This window comes from Spermophilus citellus (assembly GCF_964194105.1).
Source record: "Spermophilus citellus genome assembly, chromosome: 12".
Lineage (NCBI taxonomy): Eukaryota > Metazoa > Chordata > Mammalia > Rodentia > Sciuridae > Spermophilus > Spermophilus citellus.
Window position 1 is genome coordinate 65147731 of NC_138198.1, and position 22589 is coordinate 65170319.

Here is a 22589-nt window from a genome sequence, read left to right on the forward strand (position 1 = left end):
AGCTAAGTATCCCAATCAAGGGCCCAATGCCCTTCTGGCCTTCAAATCTTACTTGGATTTCTGTTTTCATACATATATTTCACCTATATATTATTATAAATATCGCAGGTTCCCAATACCATTCTTCATCCAGCAGAGTGATTCCTAAGCCACATCAAACAGGTTCTTAACCCTAACCATACACTGTTCCCTCAATCTAACTTTACAGAAGAGCAGGGACAGAGTGGGTCTTACAATACAGGAATGTGGGGGATCTTCCACCTGCTGAGAACCTCAAAGGTCCATGCAGAAATGATCCCTGGAGAAGATGTAGGCAGCTATGAAGGACCTGAGAGAGCAGAAGTCATCTTCCATGGCAAACAACCTGGTCAGGATGAAGGGATGTGTCTGAATGAGCCTCTCTCTTCTTAATGTAGACAAGATGGACCAAAGCAGGCCTGTGTGGAGAGCTGTTCCTTGGTGCCTATGGTTGATATTCCATTCTAACTTGTGAAAGTGTCACAGGAAGGAGGGGCAGCCTCCATCTCATGGGAGCCTTGGAAGCAACTGTTAGGACACAGTGGTTGCCAAGGCAGTGACCTCATTCAGTTCCTGAAGGAAGTGACCTCACCTCACTTCCTTGGTGATGGAACTCTCTGAACTTGGGATCCAGGAAGCCAGGCACCCAGAGCCAGTCCCAGTCCCAGTCCCAGTGGGCTCACTTGTTTGGATTTACCAAGGACAGAGTCAGTCTTTCTTGGTACCCACTGAGGTGAGGATTGCCAAATGCCAGGAAAGCTCTGCAGAGGGGCCTTTCCTGAGAAAGCAGGTAGTGGCTCACCGCTGGCTCCTGACAACTTCACAGAGTTGGCCAAGGAGGCCAGATGTGAGACAGGACAGGCCCTTTCGGGGGAACATAGTATGGCCCACCAGTCAGACGACACTCCGGGCAGTCACAGACCAACTTGGAAGGAGGTGCCTTTGTGGGTGTGGGTGTGAGTTTGTGGTTTTGTCTCATGTTCTGAGAATAGGTAGGAAAGGCGGTTTGTTTGGTTTGGAGTGGACTGTTTCTAGTAAGGCTTTTGACAAGGCGAGTGTTTCTATGTTTGTGTATCCCACTGTGTCCCTGGTTGTAGACATTAGAAAAGAGAATGCATCAATGGATGTGTCCTGTCTAGTAGAAAGCTTCCCAGCATTCATCCTGCCCAATTTATGAATGGACTGCGGCTTGCCTTATGGATGGGCGACACCTACTATCTTCCTAAGTTCCTGTTTTCTTCCTGAATTGTGGCCACTCTCCAGAACAGGCTCATGGTTTTGTGTCCAAGATATGTACCACCTCCAAGCTCGGTGACATGGCCATGTACTGGATAGTTGAAAGGAATGGTGAGCATCTCAGAAAACTCAGATATCAGTGTGACCAGTAAAGTCTCCCTGGAGAACCCCTGCTTTGGGCCTTTGGCTTACCTATTGTTCTGTTGCCCTGAATGTCAGGAAGGCCTTTGCCTCAGGGCACCCCTTTGTGAAGCCTGAAGAAAACAGTTTTCAAATGGAAATGAATGGGCATCACCTATGGCTCTTTGCTTAATTGCTTTGCAAAGGGATGTGTCTGAATCAGCCTCTTGGCCCTGTGTGAGGCTGTGGCTTAGATACTCAGCACCTCATGGATCCAAAGAAAGATCCCATGTGTGCATCCAAAGCCAAATTGGCACAAAAGCAGTCATCCTGGATGAGGTCTCTCGCCTTCCTCTGTAAGGTTCCTGACCTCCATCAAGTGAGAATAGGGATCCTTTGTGTCAAATGAGTCCTTCAAAGCCATGCAGAGGCTAGCCCATAGGTGCTTGGGTTTTCTCATGACTCCAGTTCACACAAAGAATCTATACCCGGCAGTCAGTAGGCCTCCAATTGGAGAAGTAGAGCAGTATTAAAGGCAGGCCTATTTGATCACTCCAGGTTCACAGGAAGGGTGTCCAGTCCACCCTGACATTAGGCAAATGAGAGGCAAGGGAGCTTATTGTGGACACTGTCTTGGGCTGTGCCCCTCATGGAAACCTCCAGCCAGAGGTTATGATGAGTGTCTATATGGAAGAAGATGAGGGCCATGTGGCAGTGTTTTGGTTTGAATTGTGGTGTGGCAGTGGGAAGAGATGACTGGGTCCACCTGGGCTTGAACTCTGGTGTGATTCCCCTTGGAGACTGAGTTCTGGAACTGACCTCAGAGAAGTATTGCCGTGAATTGTGTCGGGATGTTAGGAGGCCACGCATGAGAGTCGCCCTTGGAAACTGAGATCTAGGCCCAGGCTGGCTTTCCACAGAGCACTGGGAATCTCAGCCCGGATATCACATGATTTTATTCTTAAAGACCTGGCAGCCATCGTGGAGAGTCCAAACACACGTGGACCTCACATTGTAGACCTCAATGGGCCTGGCTTCCTGTGACCTTTTGGCCACTCTTTGGGAAGCCCTGTTTGTGAGAGTTCCCCAGAGCTTTCGTTGAAATGAGCTTCCTCACCATTTAATGGTTCCTGAAGGAATGGAAACCCACAGTGCCTCCAACTTCATCCTTTAAAAATGGCTAGCTAGATAAATACCATGACATTTTTGAAATTCCCATGACCAGGTGGCACTGGAGAACCTTTGGATGTCCTGTTGCTGATCATGAGTGGACCAGACAGTGCCTTGATTGACTGGGTTTCATGAAAATGGTGTAAAACAGAGATGCCAGTAAGTTGGGGCCTGCTGAGTAGTGGGCCTAGAGCAGTGGTGTGCAGGTGTGTGATAAAACATCTGTGGTGGGGCCATGTGGATCTGCCATTGGCTTCCAAATGGCTTGTGACTGACATGGTGCAGTGAGCAGACCCTTCTATGTAAAGGCATCTTGTTATATGGAGAGGTTTCAGGGCAATGTTCAGAATCAGGTTGCTATGGTCAAGGGGGAAAGCTCTGTGGGATAGAAGCCTGGCTGGTGCATTCTCCTAGGACCTTGACCCACCACACGTGACAGAACTCCCTCCAGCACTGTGTCCCAGTTGAACTCCTTGTATTTCCTGAAGCAAATTCCAAACTCCCAGTGCAGCAGCAAGAAACACCAAGAAAAGTGGAGGATGACCAAATGGCTTCACAGTCCACACAGGGAGACACTTAGACCCCAGTGGCCACAGTTTACCTGCAAAGAGAGAATTCAGCACTTCTGCCTCATGTTCATTGGAAAATCAGAAACCATGTCCTCCAGGTCACATAGATGCAGACCTGGTTTGATGGTCTCACTACAAAGGAAGCTAAAGCTCCTGACAACAACATATATTTCAAGTGCCCAACCTCAGAAGCAGTTTCTCACAAAGTCTTTAGGCCAGCAGAGCTCCACGTTTGTGGAGTGTTTACCCTGTCCCTTACTCATGGAAATTAGTCTACCACCTCCAAGGTTGTGAACTCCTGAGCATTTTCCATTCCACATATGTATTCCCAGCATTTCTAACTCTTCTCCTCAAATTGTGTCTTACTTATTGTGAAGGTAATCTCAAGGCAATGTTCTGGATGAGAGTGGGAAGATTTTTTTGTAGCACATATTGGCCTACACATTGGATTCATTTTCCTATTTTCCGTTCGAAATACTGAATCCCTGACACTAACCCATACCCTACTAGATTGTGACTATGAATACTAATATGATGGAGAAAAATAACTCAAACAGAATAGAAATACAGGCAGTTCAGAGCAGGCCTGGTGTATAGTTGGACTGGCCTTTGGCATTATAAAGGGTAGGTGTTATAAATCTAGTCCAATTTAATAGAAATAGTTCTCCATGTGCTTTGAATGTTAACAAATATGTGAATTCTGTCTCCCTTTCTCTGTAGCCTATTCAGCAACATGCATTTTCACATGCACATAGAGAATCCCACCTCCTATCCCACGTCCATTCTTGTGAGGTGGCTGACTTGGCAGATACAAACTGTGAGAAGAGATCACTCCTCCTAAACGCTGTTGGAACTGAGAATTCAACCTCCAGGTGAGCTTCCCACTTGAACAACATGGTACATAAATACATGTTCAGTAAAATAAATATTTTTGGATCTGTGGATGATAAATATTTCATGATGAATTTCGATTGGCATATATATTTCTACTCTTTAATGTCTGTGTTTGTGTGTGTGTGTTTTTTGTGTGTGTATATATATATATATATGTATATATATATATATATATATATATATATATATATATATATATACACACACACACATACACACACTGTCCAGATTTTTCAAAATATGAAATGTATGTGTCATATTATATACTCCCTAAATTCATTCATGTTCATATATGTGGATTTATAATCAACTTTTCACAAGATTATTCTCAGAAATAGTCATACACCTGCAATACATATTTGTTTCCTAGTGCTGAAATCCTAATATTTCTACAGTAACTGACCCAGTTTAACATGAATGCAAGTAGATTCCTATGGGACATGATGTGTATTTTGACGTTCATTTTTATTCAACACTGGTACATTACTATTTCTTCAGTTGATTCACATCACAGGATATGTATTTCATCCTCAAGTTCACAAATTTCCAGGCATTTATTTCCCTTTCAATCACTTCCTGCTTCAGAACACATGTATTCCTCCACGTTTCTTGACTGGTCTTTTCATGAGACTTCTTTCCAAACACATTCTTTTCCATTTCCATAATCCCTTGTGAAGCAAAACTCACACCCCCTTCATGGTGAACCATAACCCCAATATCACCATTAGATGTATAACTGGTTAGAATGAATGGTTGTGTATCAATATTAGATTTCCTATATATTTTCAGATATCAATGCAATCCATTATTTAAATTGGAACCTGTTATAATATTTATTCACAGTATGGTCTATTCATGCATTATCTCTATATTCATAGACCCAGGGTACACCTATTTGTACCCCCAAAGGCTAATTTATATGTCTTCAACATATTACTCCCAGAAATGGTGGAAGAAACACTCATGTCACCTGATCTACATATACATTTTATCACAGTGATATTCTGGACACAAAATGCAAAGGTCACACTTATGATTGCACCAAAGCCTCATTGGAAAGTGAGCATGGATTAATAAAAACATCCTTGTCCAGGTTGCCTAATGCTCTCAAATGTCAATGCTATTGGTGACTACACATTTGTTTCTTCCTAAGATGATATATTCAACCTCAACCCCGTTGAAAATGTCTAATCCACTCACTCACTTTATATTTTGCCTGATTTCCTCATGTCTCTATTGATATCTGCTTTCCTACATATGTTCCCCAGTTCATCATTGTGACTGACTCTTCACATGTGCTGCCATTTACATTCACTCTCTAACCGACACCCTATTGCTAAAGAACTTTTGGTCCAAATTGCATACTCACTCTTCTTCCAAAACTTACCAACTATCTTCCTAATCCTACCTACTATCCCTTTTTGACTGGATGTTCTCTTCTACATTCAATCATCCAAGGTACAAGGTCCTATGCCATTGTATATCGATTTATCTGAGACATCTGTGCAGAAAGTCATTCAAAGCTAAGTATCCCAATCAAGGGCCCAATGCCCTTCTGGCCTTCAAATCTTACTTGGATTTCTGTTTTCATACATATATTTCACCTATATATTATTATACATATCGCAGGTTCCCAATACCATTCTTCATCCAGCAGAGTGATTCCTAAGCCACATCAAACAGGTTCTTAACCCTAACCATACACTGTTCCCTCAATCTAACTTTACAGAAGAGCAGGGACAGAGTGGGTCTTACAATACAGGAATGTGGGGGATCTTCCACCTGCTGAGAACCTCAAAGGCCCATGCAGAAATGATCCCTGGAGAAGATGTAGGCAGCTATGAAGGACCTGAGAGAGCAGAAGTCATCTTCCATGGCAAACAACCTGGTCAGGATGAAGGGATGTGTCTGAATGAGCCTCTCTCTTCTTAATGTAGACAAGATGGACCAAAGCAGGCCTGTGTGGAGAGCTGTTCCTTGGTGCCTATGGTTGATATTCCATTCTAACTTGTGAAAGTGTCACAGGAAGGAGGGGCAGCCTCCATCTCATGGGAGCCTTGGAAGCAACTGTTAGGACACAGTGGTTGCCAAGGCAGTGACCTCATTCAGTTCCTGAAGGAAGTGACCTCACCTCACTTCCTTGGTGATGGAACTCTCTGAACTTGGGATCCAGGAAGCCAGGCACCCAGAGCCAGTCCCAGTCCCAGTCCCAGTGGGCTCACTTGTTTGGATTTACCAAGGACAGAGTCAGTCTTTCTTGGTACCCACTGAGGTGAGGATTGCCAAATGCCAGGAAAGCTCTGCAGAGGGGCCTTTCCTGAGAAAGCAGGTAGTGGCTCACCGCTGGCTCCTGACAACTTCACAGAGTTGGCCAAGGAGGCCAGATGTGAGACAGGACAGGCCCTTTCGGGGGAACATAGTATGGCCCACCAGTCAGACGACACTCCGGGCAGTCACAGACCAACTTGGAAGGAGGTGCCTTTGTGGGTGTGGGTGTGAGTTTGTGGTTTTGTCTCATGTTCTGAGAATAGGTAGGAAAGGCGGTTTGTTTGGTTTGGAGTGGACTGTTTCTAGTAAGGCTTTTGACAAGGCGAGTGTTTCTATGTTTGTGTATCCCACTGTGTCCCTGGTTGTAGACATTAGAAAAGAGAATGCATCAATGGATGTGTCCTGTCTAGTAGAAAGCTTCCCAGCATTCATCCTGCCCAATTGATGAATGGACTGCGGCTTGCCTTATGGATGGGCGACACCTACTATCTTCCTAAGTTCCTGTTTTCTTCCTGAATTCTGGCCACTCTCCAGAACAGGCTCATGGTTTTGTGTCCAAGATATGTACCAACTCCAAGCTCGGTGACATGGCCATGTACTGGATAGTTGAAAGGAATGGTGAGCATCTCAGAAAACTCAGATATCAGTGTGACCAGTAAAGTCTCCCTGGAGAACCCCTGCTTTGGGCCTTTGGCTTACCTATTGTTCTGTTGCCCTGAATGTCAGGAAGGCCTTTGCCTCAGGGCACCCCTTTGTGAAGCCTGAAGAAAACAGTTTTCAAATGGAAATGAATGGGCATCACCTATGGCTCTTTGCTTAATTGCTTTGCAAAGGGATGTGTCTGAATCAGCCTCTTGGCCCTGTGTGAGGCTGTGGCTTAGATAGTCAGCACCTCATGGATCCAAAGAAAGATCCCATGTGTGCATCCAAAGCCAAATTGGCACAAAAGCAGTCATCCTGGATGAGGTCTCTCGCCTTCCTCTGTAAGGTTCCTGACCTCCATCAAGTGAGAATAGGGATCCTTTGTGTCAAATGAGTCCTTCAAAGCCATGCAGAGGCTAGCCCATAGGTGCTTGGGTTTTCTCATGACTCCAGTTCACACAAAGAATCTATACCCGGCAGTCAGTAGGCCTCCAATTGGAGAAGTAGAGCAGTATTAAAGGCAGGCCTATTTGATCACTCCAGGTTCACAGGAAGGGTGTCCAGTCCACCCTGACATTAGGCAAATGAGAGGCAAGGGAGCTTATTGTGGACACTGTCTTGGGCTGTGCCCCTCATGGAAACCTCCAGCCAGAGGTTATGATGAGTGTCTATATGGAAGAAGATGAGGGCCATGTGGCAGTGTTTTGGTTTGAATTGTGGTGTGGCAGTGGGAAGAGATGACTGGGTCCACCTGGGCTTGAACTCTGGTGTGATTCCCCTTGGAGACTGAGTTCTGGAACTGACCTCAGAGAAGTATTGCCGTGAATTGTGTCGGGATGTTAGGAGGCCACACATGAGAGTCGCCCTTGGAAACTGAGATCTAGGCCCAGGCTGGCTTTCCACAGAGCACTGGGAATCTCAGCCCGGATATCACATGATTTTATTCTTAAAGACCTGGCAGCCATCGTGGAGAGTCCAAACACACGTGGACCTCACATTGTAGACCTCAATGGGCCTGGCTTCCTGTGACCTTTTGGCCACTCTTTGGGAAGCCCTGTTTGTGAGAGTTCCCCAGAGCTTTCGTTGAAATGAGCTTCCTCACCATTTAATGGTTCCTGAAGGAATGGAAACCCACAGTGCCTCCAACTTCATCCTTTAAAAATGGCTAGCTAGATAAATACCATGACATTTTTGAAATTCCCATGACCAGGTGGCACTGGAGAACCTTTGGATGTCCTGTTGCTGATCATGAGTGGACCAGACAGTGCCTTGATTGACTGGGTTTCATGAAAATGGTGTAAAACAGAGATGCCAGTAAGTTGGGGCCTGCTGAGTAGTGGGCCTAGAGCAGTGGTGTGCAGGTGTGTGATAAAACATCTGTGGTGGGGCCATGTAGATCTGCCATTGGCTTCCAAATGGCTTGTGACTGACATGGTGCAGTGAGCAGACCCTTCTATGTAAAGGCATCTTGTTATATGGAGAGGTTTCAGGGCAATGTTCAGAATCAGGTTGCTATGGTCAAGGGGGCAAGCTCTGTGGGATAGAAGCCTGGCTGGTGCATTCTCCTAGGACCTTGACCCACCACACGTGACAGAACTCCCTCCAGCACTGTGTCCCAGTTGAACTCCTTGTATTTCCTGAAGCAAATTTCAAACTCCCAGTGCAGCAGCAAGAAACACCAGGAAAAGTGGAGGATGACCAAATGGCTTCACAGTCCACACAGGGAGACACTTAGACCCCAGTGGCCACAGTTTACCTGCAAAGAGAGAATTCAGCACTTCTGCCTCATGTTCATTGGAAAATCAGAAACCATGTCCTCCAGGTCACATAGATGCAGACCTGGTTTGATGGTCTCACTACAAAGGAAGCTAAAGCTCCTGACAACAACATATATTTCAAGTGCCCAACCTCAGAAGCAGTTTCTCACAAAGTCTTTAGGCCAGCAGAGCTCCACGTTTGTGGAGTGTTTACCCTGTCCCTTACTCATGGAAACTAGTCTACCACCTCCAAGGTTGTGAACTCCTGAGCATTTTCCATTCCACATATGTATTCACAGCATTTCTAACTCTTCTCCTCAAATTGTGTCTTACTTATTGTGAAGGTAATCTCAAGGCAATGTTCTGGATGAGAGTGGGAAGATTTTTTTGTAGCACATATTGGCCTACACATTGGATTCATTTTCCTATTTTCCGTTCGAAATACTGAATCCCTGACACTAACCCATACCCTACTAGATTGTGACTACGAATACTAATATGATGGAGAAAAATAACTCAAACAGAATAGAAATACAGGCAGTTCAGAGCAGGCCTGGTGTATAGTTGGACTGGCCTTTGGCATTATAAAGGGTAGGTGTTATAAATCTAGTCCAATTTAATAGAAATAGTTCTCCATGTGCTTTGAATGTTAACAAATATGTGAATTCTGTCTCCCTTTCTCTGTAGCCTATTCAGCAACATGCATTTTCACATGCACATAGAGAATCCCACCTCCTATCCCACGTCCATTCTTGTGAGGTGGCTGACTTGGCAGATACAAACTGTGAGAAGAGATCACTCCTCCTAAACGCTGTTGGAACTGAGAATTCAACCTCCAGGTGAGCTTCCCACTTGAACAACATGGTACATAAATACATGTTCAGTAAAATAAATATTTTTGGATCTGTGGATGATAAATATTTCATGATGAATTTCGATTGGCATATATATTTCTACTCTTTAATGTCTGTGTTTGTGTGTGTGTGTTTTGTGTGTGTATATATATATATATATATATATATATGTATATATATATATATATATATATATATATATATATATATATATATATATATATACACACACACACACACACATACACACACTGTCCAGATTTTTCAAAATATGAAATGTATGTGTCATATTATATACTCCCTAAATTCATTCATGTTCATATATGTGGATTTATAATCAACTTTTCACAAGATTATTCTCAGAAATAGTCATACACCTGCAATACATATTTGTTTCCTAGTGCTGAAATCCTAATATTTCTACAGTAACTGACCCAGTTTAACATGAATGCAAGTAGATTCCTATGGGACATGATGTGTATTTTGACGTTCATTTTTATTCAACACTGGTACATTACTATTTCTTCAGTTGATTCACATCACAGGATATGTATTTCATCCTCAAGTTCACAAATTTCCAGGCATTTATTTCCCTTTCAATCACTTCCTGCTTCAGAACACATGTATTCCTCCACGTTTCTTGACTGGTCTTTTCATGAGACTTCTTTCCAAACACATTCTTTTCCATTTCCATAATCCCTTGTGAAGCAAAACTCACACCCCCTTCATGGTGAACCATAACCCCAATATCACCATTAGATGTATAACTGGTTAGAATGAATGGTTGTGTATCAATATTAGATTTCCTATATATTTTCAGATATCAATGCAATCCATTATTTAAATTGGAACCTGTTATAATATTTATTCACAGTATGGTCTATTCATGCATTATCTCTATATTCATAGACCCAGGGTACACCTATTTGTACCCCCAAAGGCTAATTTATATGTCTTCAACATATTACTCCCAGAAATGGTGGAAGAAACACTCATGTCACCTGATCTACATATACATTTTATCACAGTGATATTCTGGACACAAAATGCAAAGGTCACACTTATGATTGCACCAAAGCCTCATTGGAAAGTGAGCATGGATTAATAAAAACATCCTTGTCCAGGTTGCCTAATGCTCTCAAATGTCAATGCTATTGGTGACTACACATTTGTTTCTTCCTAAGATGATATATTCAACCTCAACCCCGTTGAAAATGTCTAATCCACTCACTCACTTTATATTTTGCCTGATTTCCTCATGTCTCTATTGATATCTGCTTTCCTACATATGTTCCCCAGTTCATCATTGTGACTGACTCTTCACATGTGCTGCCATTTACATTCACTCTCTAACCGACACCCTATTGCTAAAGAACTTTTGGTCCAAATTGCATACTCACTCTTCTTCCAAAACTTACCAACTATCTTCCTAATCCTACCTACTATCCCTTTTTGACTGGATGTTCTCTTCTACATTCAATCATCCAAGGTACAAGGTCCTATGCCATTGTATATCGATTTATCTGAGACATCTGTGCAGAAAGTCATTCAAAGCTAAGTATCCCAATCAAGGGCCCAATGCCCTTCTGGCCTTCAAATCTTACTTGGATTTCTGTTTTCATACATATATTTCACCTATATATTATTATACATATCGCAGGTTCCCAATACCATTCTTCATCCAGCAGAGTGATTCCTAAGCCACATCAAACAGGTTCTTAACCCTAACCATACACTGTTCCCTCAATCTAACTTTACAGAAGAGCAGGGACAGAGTGGGTCTTACAATACAGGAATGTGGGGGATCTTCCACCTGCTGAGAACCTCAAAGGCCCATGCAGAAATGATCCCTGGAGAAGATGTAGGCAGCTATGAAGGACCTGAGAGAGCAGAAGTCATCTTCCATGGCAAACAACCTGGTCAGGATGAAGGGATGTGTCTGAATGAGCCTCTCTCTTCTTAATGTAGACAAGATGGACCAAAGCAGGCCTGTGTGGAGAGCTGTTCCTTGGTGCCTATGGTTGATATTCCATTCTAACTTGTGAAAGTGTCACAGGAAGGAGGGGCAGCCTCCATCTCATGGGAGCCTTGGAAGCAACTGTTAGGACACAGTGGTTGCCAAGGCAGTGACCTCATTCAGTTCCTGAAGGAAGTGACCTCACCTCACTTCCTTGGTGATGGAACTCTCTGAACTTGGGATCCAGGAAGCCAGGCACCCAGAGCCAGTCCCAGTCCCAGTCCCAGTGGGCTCACTTGTTTGGATTTACCAAGGACAGAGTCAGTCTTTCTTGGTACCCACTGAGGTGAGGATTGCCAAATGCCAGGAAAGCTCTGCAGAGGGGCCTTTCCTGAGAAAGCAGGTAGTGGCTCACCGCTGGCTCCTGACAACTTCACAGAGTTGGCCAAGGAGGCCAGATGTGAGACAGGACAGGCCCTTTCGGGGGAACATAGTATGGCCCACCAGTCAGACGACACTCCGGGCAGTCACAGACCAACTTGGAAGGAGGTGCCTTTGTGGGTGTGGGTGTGAGTTTGTGGTTTTGTCTCATGTTCTGAGAATAGGTAGGAAAGGCGGTTTGTTTGGTTTGGAGTGGACTGTTTCTAGTAAGGCTTTTGACAAGGCGAGTGTTTCTATGTTTGTGTATCCCACTGTGTCCCTGGTTGTAGACATTAGAAAAGAGAATGCATCAATGGATGTGTCCTGTCTAGTAGAAAGCTTCCCAGCATTCATCCTGCCCAATTGATGAATGGACTGCGGCTTGCCTTATGGATGGGCGACACCTACTATCTTCCTAAGTTCCTGTTTTCTTCCTGAATTCTGGCCACTCTCCAGAACAGGCTCATGGTTTTGTGTCCAAGATATGTACCAACTCCAAGCTCGGTGACATGGCCATGTACTGGATAGTTGAAAGGAATGGTGAGCATCTCAGAAAACTCAGATATCAGTGTGACCAGTAAAGTCTCCCTGGAGAACCCCTGCTTTGGGCCTTTGGCTTACCTATTGTTCTGTTGCCCTGAATGTCAGGAAGGCCTTTGCCTCAGGGCACCCCTTTGTGAAGCCTGAAGAAAACAGTTTTCAAATGGAAATGAATGGGCATCACCTATGGCTCTTTGCTTAATTGCTTTGCAAAGGGATGTGTCTGAATCAGCCTCTTGGCCCTGTGTGAGGCTGTGGCTTAGATAGTCAGCACCTCATGGATCCAAAGAAAGATCCCATGTGTGCATCCAAAGCCAAATTGGCACAAAAGCAGTCATCCTGGATGAGGTCTCTCGCCTTCCTCTGTAAGGTTCCTGACCTCCATCAAGTGAGAATAGGGATCCTTTGTGTCAAATGAGTCCTTCAAAGCCATGCAGAGGCTAGCCCATAGGTGCTTGGGTTTTCTCATGACTCCAGTTCACACAAAGAATCTATACCCGGCAGTCAGTAGGCCTCCAATTGGAGAAGTAGAGCAGTATTAAAGGCAGGCCTATTTGATCACTCCAGGTTCACAGGAAGGGTGTCCAGTCCACCCTGACATTAGGCAAATGAGAGGCAAGGGAGCTTATTGTGGACACTGTCTTGGGCTGTGCCCCTCATGGAAACCTCCAGCCAGAGGTTATGATGAGTGTCTATATGGAAGAAGATGAGGGCCATGTGGCAGTGTTTTGGTTTGAATTGTGGTGTGGCAGTGGGAAGAGATGACTGGGTCCACCTGGGCTTGAACTCTGGTGTGATTCCCCTTGGAGACTGAGTTCTGGAACTGACCTCAGAGAAGTATTGCCGTGAATTGTGTCGGGATGTTAGGAGGCCACACATGAGAGTCGCCCTTGGAAACTGAGATCTAGGCCCAGGCTGGCTTTCCACAGAGCACTGGGAATCTCAGCCCGGATATCACATGATTTTATTCTTAAAGACCTGGCAGCCATCGTGGAGAGTCCAAACACACGTGGACCTCACATTGTAGACCTCAATGGGCCTGGCTTCCTGTGACCTTTTGGCCACTCTTTGGGAAGCCCTGTTTGTGAGAGTTCCCCAGAGCTTTCGTTGAAATGAGCTTCCTCACCATTTAATGGTTCCTGAAGGAATGGAAACCCACAGTGCCTCCAACTTCATCCTTTAAAAATGGCTAGCTAGATAAATACCATGACATTTTTGAAATTCCCATGACCAGGTGGCACTGGAGAACCTTTGGATGTCCTGTTGCTGATCATGAGTGGACCAGACAGTGCCTTGATTGACTGGGTTTCATGAAAATGGTGTAAAACAGAGATGCCAGTAAGTTGGGGCCTGCTGAGTAGTGGGCCTAGAGCAGTGGTGTGCAGGTGTGTGATAAAACATCTGTGGTGGGGCCATGTGGATCTGCCATTGGCTTCCAAATGGCTTGTGACTGACATGGTGCAGTGAGCAGACCCTTCTATGTAAAGGCATCTTGTTATATGGAGAGGTTTCAGGGCAATGTTCAGAATCAGGTTGCTATGGTCAAGGGGGCAAGCTCTGTGGGATAGAAGCCTGGCTGGTGCATTCTCCTAGGACCTTGACCCACCACACGTGACAGAACTCCCTCCAGCACTGTGTCCCAGTTGAACTCCTTGTATTTCCTGAAGCAAATTCCAAACTCCCAGTGCAGCAGCAAGAAACACCAGGAAAAGTGGAGGATGACCAAATGGCTTCACAGTCCACACAGGGAGACACTTAGACCCCAGTGGCCACAGTTTACCTGCAAAGAGAGAATTCAGCACTTCTGCCTCATGTTCATTGGAAAATCAGAAACCATGTCCTCCAGGTCACATAGATGCAGACCTGGTTTGATGGTCTCACTACAAAGGAAGCTAAAGCTCCTGACAACAACATATATTTCAAGTGCCCAACCTCAGAAGCAGTTTCTCACAAAGTCTTTAGGCCAGCAGAGCTCCACGTTTGTGGAGTGTTTACCCTGTCCCTTACTCATGGAAACTAGTCTACCACCTCCAAGGTTGTGAACTCCTGAGCATTTTCCATTCCACATATGTATTCACAGCATTTCTAACTCTTCTCCTCAAATTGTGTCTTACTTATTGTGAAGGTAATCTCAAGGCAATGTTCTGGATGAGAGTGGGAAGATTTTTTTGTAGCACATATTGGCCTACACATTGGATTCATTTTCCTACTTTCCGTTCAAAATACTGAATCCCTGACACTAACCCATACCCTACTAGATTGTGACTACGAATACTAATATGATGGAGAAAAATAACTCAAACAGAATAGAAATACAGGCAGTTCAGAGCAGGCCTGGTGTATAGTTGGACTGGCCTTTGGCATTATAAAGGGTAGGTGTTATAAATCTAGTCCAATTTAATAGAAATAGTTCTCCATGTGCTTTGAATGTTAACAAATATGTGAATTCTGTCTCCCTTTCTCTGTAGCCTATTCAGCAACATGCATTTTCACATGCACATAGAGAATCCCACCTCCTATCCCACGTCCATTCTTGTGAGGTGGCTGACTTGGCAGATACAAACTGTGAGAAGAGATCACTCTTCCTAAACGCTGTTGGAACTGAGAATTCAACCTCCAGGTGAGCTTCCCACTTGAACAACATGGTACATAAATACATGTTCAGTAAAATAAATATTTTTGGATCTGTGGATGATAAATATTTCATGATGAATTTCGATCGGCATATATATTTCTACTCTTTAATGTCTGTGTTTGTGTGTGTGTGTTTTTTTGTGTGTGTATATATATATATATATATATATATATATATATATATATATATATATACACACACACATACACACACTCTCCAGATTTTTCAAAATATGAAATGTATGTGTCATATTATATACTCCCTAAATTCATTCATGTTCATATATGTGGATTTATAATCAACTTTTCACAAGATTATTCTCAGAAATAGTCATACACCTGCAATACATATTTGTTTCCTAGTGCTGAAATCCTAATATTTCTACAGTAACTGACCCAGTTTAACATGAATGCAAGTAGATTCCTATGGGACATGATGTGTATTTTGACGTTCATTTTTATTCTACACTGGTACATTACTATTTCTTCAGTTGATTCACATCACAGGATATGTATTTCATCCTCAAGTTCACAAATTTCCAGGCATTTATTTCCCTTTCAATCACTTCCTGCTTCAGAACACATGTATTCCTCCACGTTTCTTGACTGGTCTTTTCATGAGACTTCTTTCCAAACACATTCTTTTCCATTTCCATAATCCCTTGTGAAGCAAAACTCACACCCCCTTCATGGTGAACCATAACCCCAATATCACCATTAGATGTATAACTGGTTAGAATGAATGGTTGTGTATCAATATTAGATTTCCTATATATTTTCAGATATCAATGCAATCCATTATTTAAATTGGAACCTGTTATAATATTTATTCACAGTATGGTCTATTCATGCATTATCTCTATATTCATAGACCCAGGGTACACCTATTTGTACCCCCAAAGGCTAATTTATTTGTCTTCAACATATTACTCCCAGAAATGGTGGAAGAAACACTCATGTCACCTGATCTACATATACATTTTATCACAGTGATATTCTGGACACAAAATGCAAAGGTCACACTTATGATTGCACCAAAGCCTCATTGGAAAGTGAGCATGGATTACTAAAAACATCCTTGTCCAGGTTGCCTAATGCTCTCAAATGTCAATGCTATTGGTGACTACACATTTGTTTCTTCCTAAGATGATATATTCAACCTCAACCCCGTTGAAAATGTCTAATCCACTCACTCACTTCATATTTTGCCTGATTTCCTCATGTCTCTATTGATATCTGCTTTCCTACATATGTTCCCCAGTTCATCATTGTGACTGACACTTCACATGTGCTGCCGTTTACATTCACTCTCTAACCGACACCCTATTGCTAAAGAACTTTTGGTGCAAATTGCATACTCACTCTTCTTCCAAAACTTACCAACTATCTTCCTAATCCTACCTACTATCCCTTTTTGACTGGATGTTCTCTTCTACATTCAATCATCCAAGGTACAAGGTCCTATGCCATTGTATATCGATTTATCTGAGACATCTGTGCAGAAAGTCATTCAAAGCTAAGTATCCCAATCAAGGGCCCAATGCCCTTCTGGCCTTCAAATCTTACTTGGATTTCTGTTTTCATACATATATTTCACCTATATATTATTATAAATATCGCAGGTTCCCAATACCATTCTTCATCCAGCAGAGTGATTCCTAAGCCACATCAAACAGGTTCTTAACCCTAACCATACACTGTTCCCTCAATCTAACTTTACAGAAGAGCAGGGACAGAGTGGGTCTTACAATACAGGAATGTGGGGGATCTTCCACCTGCTGAGAAACTCAAAGGCCCATGCAGAAATGATCCCTGGAGAAGATGTAGGCAGCTATGAAGGACCTGAGAGAGCAGAAGTCATCTTCCATGGCAAACAACCTGGTCAGGATGAAGGGATGTGTCTGAATGAGCCTCTCTCTTCTTAATGTAGACAAGATGGACCAAAGCAGGCCTGTGTGGAGAGCTGTTCCTTGGTGCCTATGGTTGATATTCCATTCTAACTTGTGAAAGTGTCACAGGAAGGAGGGGCAGCCTCCATCTCATGGGAGCCTTGGAAGCAACTGTTAGGACACAGTGGTTGCCAAGGCAGTGACCTCATTCAGTTCCTGAAGGAAGTGACCTCACCTCACTTCCTTGGTGATGGAACTCTCTGAACTTGGGATCCAGGAAGCCAGGCACCCAGAGCCAGTCCCAGTCCCAGTCCCAGTGGGCTCACTTGTTTGGATTTACCAAGGACAGAGTCAGTCTTTCTTGGTACCCACTGAGGTGAGGATTGCCAAATGCCAGGAAAGCTCTGCAGAGGGGCCTTTCCTGAGAAAGCAGGTAGTGGCTCACCGCTGGCTCCTGACAACTTCACAGAGTTGGCCAAGGAGGCCAGATGTGAGACAGGACAGGCCCTTTCGGGGGAACATAGTATGGCCCACCAGTCAGACGACACTCCGGGCAGTCACAGACCAACTTGGAAGGAGGTGCCTTTGTGGGTGTGGGTGTGAGTTTGTGGTTTTGTCTCATGTTCTGAGAATAGGTAGGAAAGGCGGTTTGTTTGGTTTGGAGTGGACTGTTTCTAGTAAGGCTTTTGACAAGGCGAGTGTTTCTATGTTTGTGTATCCCACTGTGTCCCTGGTTGTAGACATTAGAAAAGAGAAAGCATCAATGGATGTGTCCTGTCTAGTAGAAAGCTTCCCAGCATTCATCCTGCCCAATTGATGAATGGACTGTGGCTTGCCTTATGGATGGGCAACACCTACTATCTTCCTAAGTTCCTGTTTTCTTCCTGAATTCTGGCCACTCTCCAGAATAGGCTCATGGTTTTGTGTCCAAGATATGTACCACCTCCAAGCTCGGTGACATGGCCATGTACTGGATAGTTGAAAGGAATGGTGAGCATCTCAGAAAACTCAGATATCAGTGTGACCAGTAAAGTCTCCCTGGAGAACCCCTGCTTTGGGCCTTTGGCTTACCTATTGTTCTGTGGCCCTGAATGTCAGGAAGGCCTTTGCCTCAGGGCACCCCTTTGTGAAGCCTGAAGAAAACAGTTTTCAAATGGAAATGAATGGGCATCACCTATGGCTCTTTGCTTAATTGCTTTGCAAAGGGATGTGTCTGAATCAGCCTCTTGGCCCTGTGTCAGGCTGTGGCTTAGATACTCAGCACCTCATGGATCCAAAGAAAGATCCCATGTGTGCATCCAAAGCCAAATTGGCACAAAAGCAGTCATCCTGGATGAGGTCTCTCGCCTTCCTCTGTAAGGTTCCTGACCTCCATCAAGTGAGAATAGGGATCCTTTGTGTCAAATGAGTCCTTCAAAGCCATGCAGAGGCTAGCCCATAGGTGCTTGGGTTTTCTCATGACTCCAGTTCACACAAAGAATCTATACCCGGCAGTCAGTAGGCCTCCAATTGGAGAAGTAGAGCAGTATTAAAGGCAGGCCTATTTGATCACTCCAGGTTCACAGGAAGGGTGTCCAGTCCACCCTGACATTAGGCAAATGAGAGGCAAGGGAGCTTATTGTGGACACTGTCTTGGGCTGTGCCCCTCATGGAAACCTCCAGCCAGAGGTTATGATGAGTGTCTATATGGAAGAAGATGAGGGCCATGTGGCAGTGTTTTGGTTTGAATTGTGGTGTGGCAGTGGGAAGAGATGACTGGGTCCACCTGGGCTTGAACTCTGGTGTGATTCCCCTTGGAGACTGAGTTCTGGAACTGACCTCAGAGAAGTATTGCCGTGAATTGTGTCGGGATGTTAGGAGGCCACGCATGAGAGTCGCCCTTGGAAACTGAGATCTAGGCCCAGGCTGGCTTTCCACAGAGCACTGGGAATCTCAGCCCGGATATCACATGATTTTATTCTTAAAGACCTGGCAGCCATCGTGGAGAGTCCAAACACACGTGGACCTCACATTGTAGACCTCAATGGGCCTGGCTTCCTGTGACCTTTTGGCCACTCTTTGGGAAGCCCTGTTTGTGAGAGTTCCCCAGAGCTTTCGTTGAAATGAGCTTCCTCACCATTTAATGGTTCCTGAAGGAATGGAAACCCACAGTGCCTCCAACTTCATCCTTTAAAAATGGCTAGCTAGATAAATACCATGACATTTTTGAAATTCCCATGACCAGGTGGCACTGGAGAAGCTTTGGATGTCCTGTTGCTGATCATGAGTGGACCAGACAGTGCCTTGATTGACTGGGTTTCATGAAAATGGTGTAAAACAGAGATGCCAGTAAGTTGGGGCCTGCTGAGTAGTGGGCCTAGAGCAGTGGTGTGCAGGTGTGTGATAAAACATCTGTGGTGGGGCCATGTGGATCTGCCATTGGCTTCCAAATGGCTTGTGACTGACATGGTGCAGTGAGCAGACCCTTCTATGTAAAGGCATCTTGTTATATGGAGAGGTTTCAGGGCAATGTTCAGAATCAGGTTGCTATGGTCAAGGGGGAAAGCTCTGTGGGATAGAAGCCTGGCTGGTGCATTCTCCTAGGACCTTGACCCACCACACGTGACAGAACTCCCTCCAGCACTGTGTCCCAGTTGAACTCCTTGTATTTCCTGAAGCAAATTCCAAACTCCCAGTGCAGCAGCAAGAAACACCAGGAAAAGTGGAGGATGACCAAATGGCTTCACAGTCCACACAGGGAGACACTTAGACCCCAGTGGCCACAGTTTACCTGCAAAGAGAGAATTCAGCACTTCTGCCTCATGTTCATTGGAAAATCAGAAACCATGTCCTCCAGGTCACATAGATGCAGACCTGGTTTGATGGTCTCACTACAAAGGAAGCTAAAGCTCCTGACAACAACATATATTTCAAGTGCCCAACCTCAGAAGCAGTTTCTCACAAAGTCTTTAGGCCAGCAGAGCTCCACGTTTGTGGAGTGTTTACCCTGTCCCTTACTCATGGAAACTAGTCTACCACCTCCAAGGTTGTGAACTCCTGAGCATTTTCCATTCCACATATGTATTCACAGCATTTCTAACTCTTCTCCTCAAATTGTGTCTTACTTATTGTGAAGGTAATCTCAAGGCAATGTTCTGGATGAGAGTGGGAAGATTTTTTTGTAGCACATATTGGCCTACACATTGGATTCATTTTCCTACTTTCCGTTCAAAATACTGAATCCCTGACACTAACCCATACCCTACTAGATTGTGACTACGAATACTAATATGATGGAGAAAAATAACTCAAACAGAATAGAAATACAGGCAGTTCAGAGCAGGCCTGGTGTATAGTTGGACTGGCCTTTGGCATTATAAAGGGTAGGTGTTATAAATCTAGTCCAATTTAATAGAAATAGTTCTCCATGTGTTTTGAATGATAACATATATGTGAATTCCTGTCTCCCTTTCTCTGTAGCCTATTCAGCAACATGCATTTTCACATGCACATAGAGAATCCCACCTCCTATCCCACGTCCATTCTTGTGAGGTGGCTGACTTGGCAGATACAAACTGTGAGAAGAGATCACTCCTCCTAAACGCTGTTGGAACTGAGAATTCAACCTCCAGGTGAGCTTCCCACTTGAACAACATGGTACATAAATACATGTTCAGTAAAATAAATATTTTTGGATCTGTGGATGATAAATATTTCATGATGAATTTCGATCGGCATATATATTTCTACTCTTTAATGTCTGTGTTTGTGTGTGTGTGTTTTTTTGTATATATATATATATACATACACACACACACATACACACACTGTCCAGATTTTTCAAAATATGAAATGTATGTGTCATATTATATACTCCCTAAATTCATTCATGTTCATATATGTGGATTTATAATCAACTTTTCACAAGATTATTCTCAGAAATAGTCATACACCTGCAATACATATTTGTTTCCTAGTGCTGAAATCCTAATATTTCTACAGTAACTGACCCAGTTTAACATGAATGCAAGTAGATTCCTATGGGACATGATGTGTATTTTGACGTTCATTTTTATTCAACACTGGTACATTACTATTTCTTCAGTTGATTCACATCACAGGATATGTATTTCATCCTCAAGTTCACAAATTTCCAGGCATTTATTTCCCTTTCAATCACTTCCTGCTTCAGAACACATGTATTCCTCCACGTTTCTTGACTGGTCTTTTCATGAGACTTCTTTCCAAACACATTCTTTTCCATTTCCATAATCCCTTGTGAAGCAAAACTCACACCCCCTTCATGGTGAACCATAACCCCAATATCACCATTAGATGTATAACTGGTTAGAATGAATGGTTGTGTATCAATATTAGATTTCCTATATATTTTCAGATATCAATGCAATCCATTATTTAAATTGGAACCTGTTATAATATTTATTCACAGTATGGTCTATTCATGCATTATCTCTATATTCATAGACCCAGGGTACACCTATTTGTACCCCCAAAGGCTAATTTATATGTCTTCAACATATTACTCCCAGAAATGGTGGAAGAAACACTCATGTCACCTGATCTACATATACATTTTATCACAGTGATATTCTGGACACAAAATGCAAAGGTCACACTTATGATTGCACCAAAGCCTCATTGGAAAGTGAGCATGGATTAATAAAAACATCCTTGTCCAGGTTGCCTAATGCTCTCAAATGTCAATGCTATTGGTGACTACACATTTGTTTCTTCCTAAGATGATATATTCAACCTCAACCCCGTTGAAAATGTCTAATCCACTCACTCACTTCATATTTTGCCTGATTTCCTCATGTCTCTTTTGATATCTGCTTTCCTACATATGTTCCCCAGTTCATCATTGTGACTGACTCTTCACATGTGCTGACGTTTACATTCACTCTCTAACCGACACCCTATTGCTAAAGAACTTTTGGTCCAAATTGCATACTCACTCTTCTTCCAAAACTTACCAACTATCTTCCTAATCCTACCTACTATCCCTTTTTGACTGGATGTTCTCTTCTACATTCAATCATCCAAGGTACAAGGTCCTATGCCATTGTATATCGATTTATCTGAGACATCTGTGCAGAAAGTCATTCAAAGCTAAGTATCCCAATCAAGGGCCCAATGCCCTTCTGGCCTTCAAATCTTACTTGGATTTCTGTTTTCATACATATATTTCACCTATATATTATTATACATATCGCAGGTTCCCAATACCATTCTTCATCCAGCAGAGTGATTCCTAAGCCACATCAAACAGGTTCTTAACCCTAACCATACACTGTTCCCTCAATCTAACTTTACAGAAGAGCAGGGACAGAGTGGGTCTTACAATACAGGAATGTGGGGGATCTTCCACCTGCTGAGAACCTCAAAGGCCCATGCAGAAATGATCCCTGGAGAAGATGTAGGCAGCTATGAAGGACCTGAGAGAGCAGAAGTCATCTTCCATGGCAAACAACCTGGTCAGGATGAAGGGATGTGTCTGAATGAGCCTCTCTCTTCTTAATGTAGACAAGATGGACCAAAGCAGGCCTGTGTGGAGAGCTGTTCCTTGGTGCCTATGGTTGATATTCCATTCTAACTTGTGAAAGTGTCACAGGAAGGAGGGG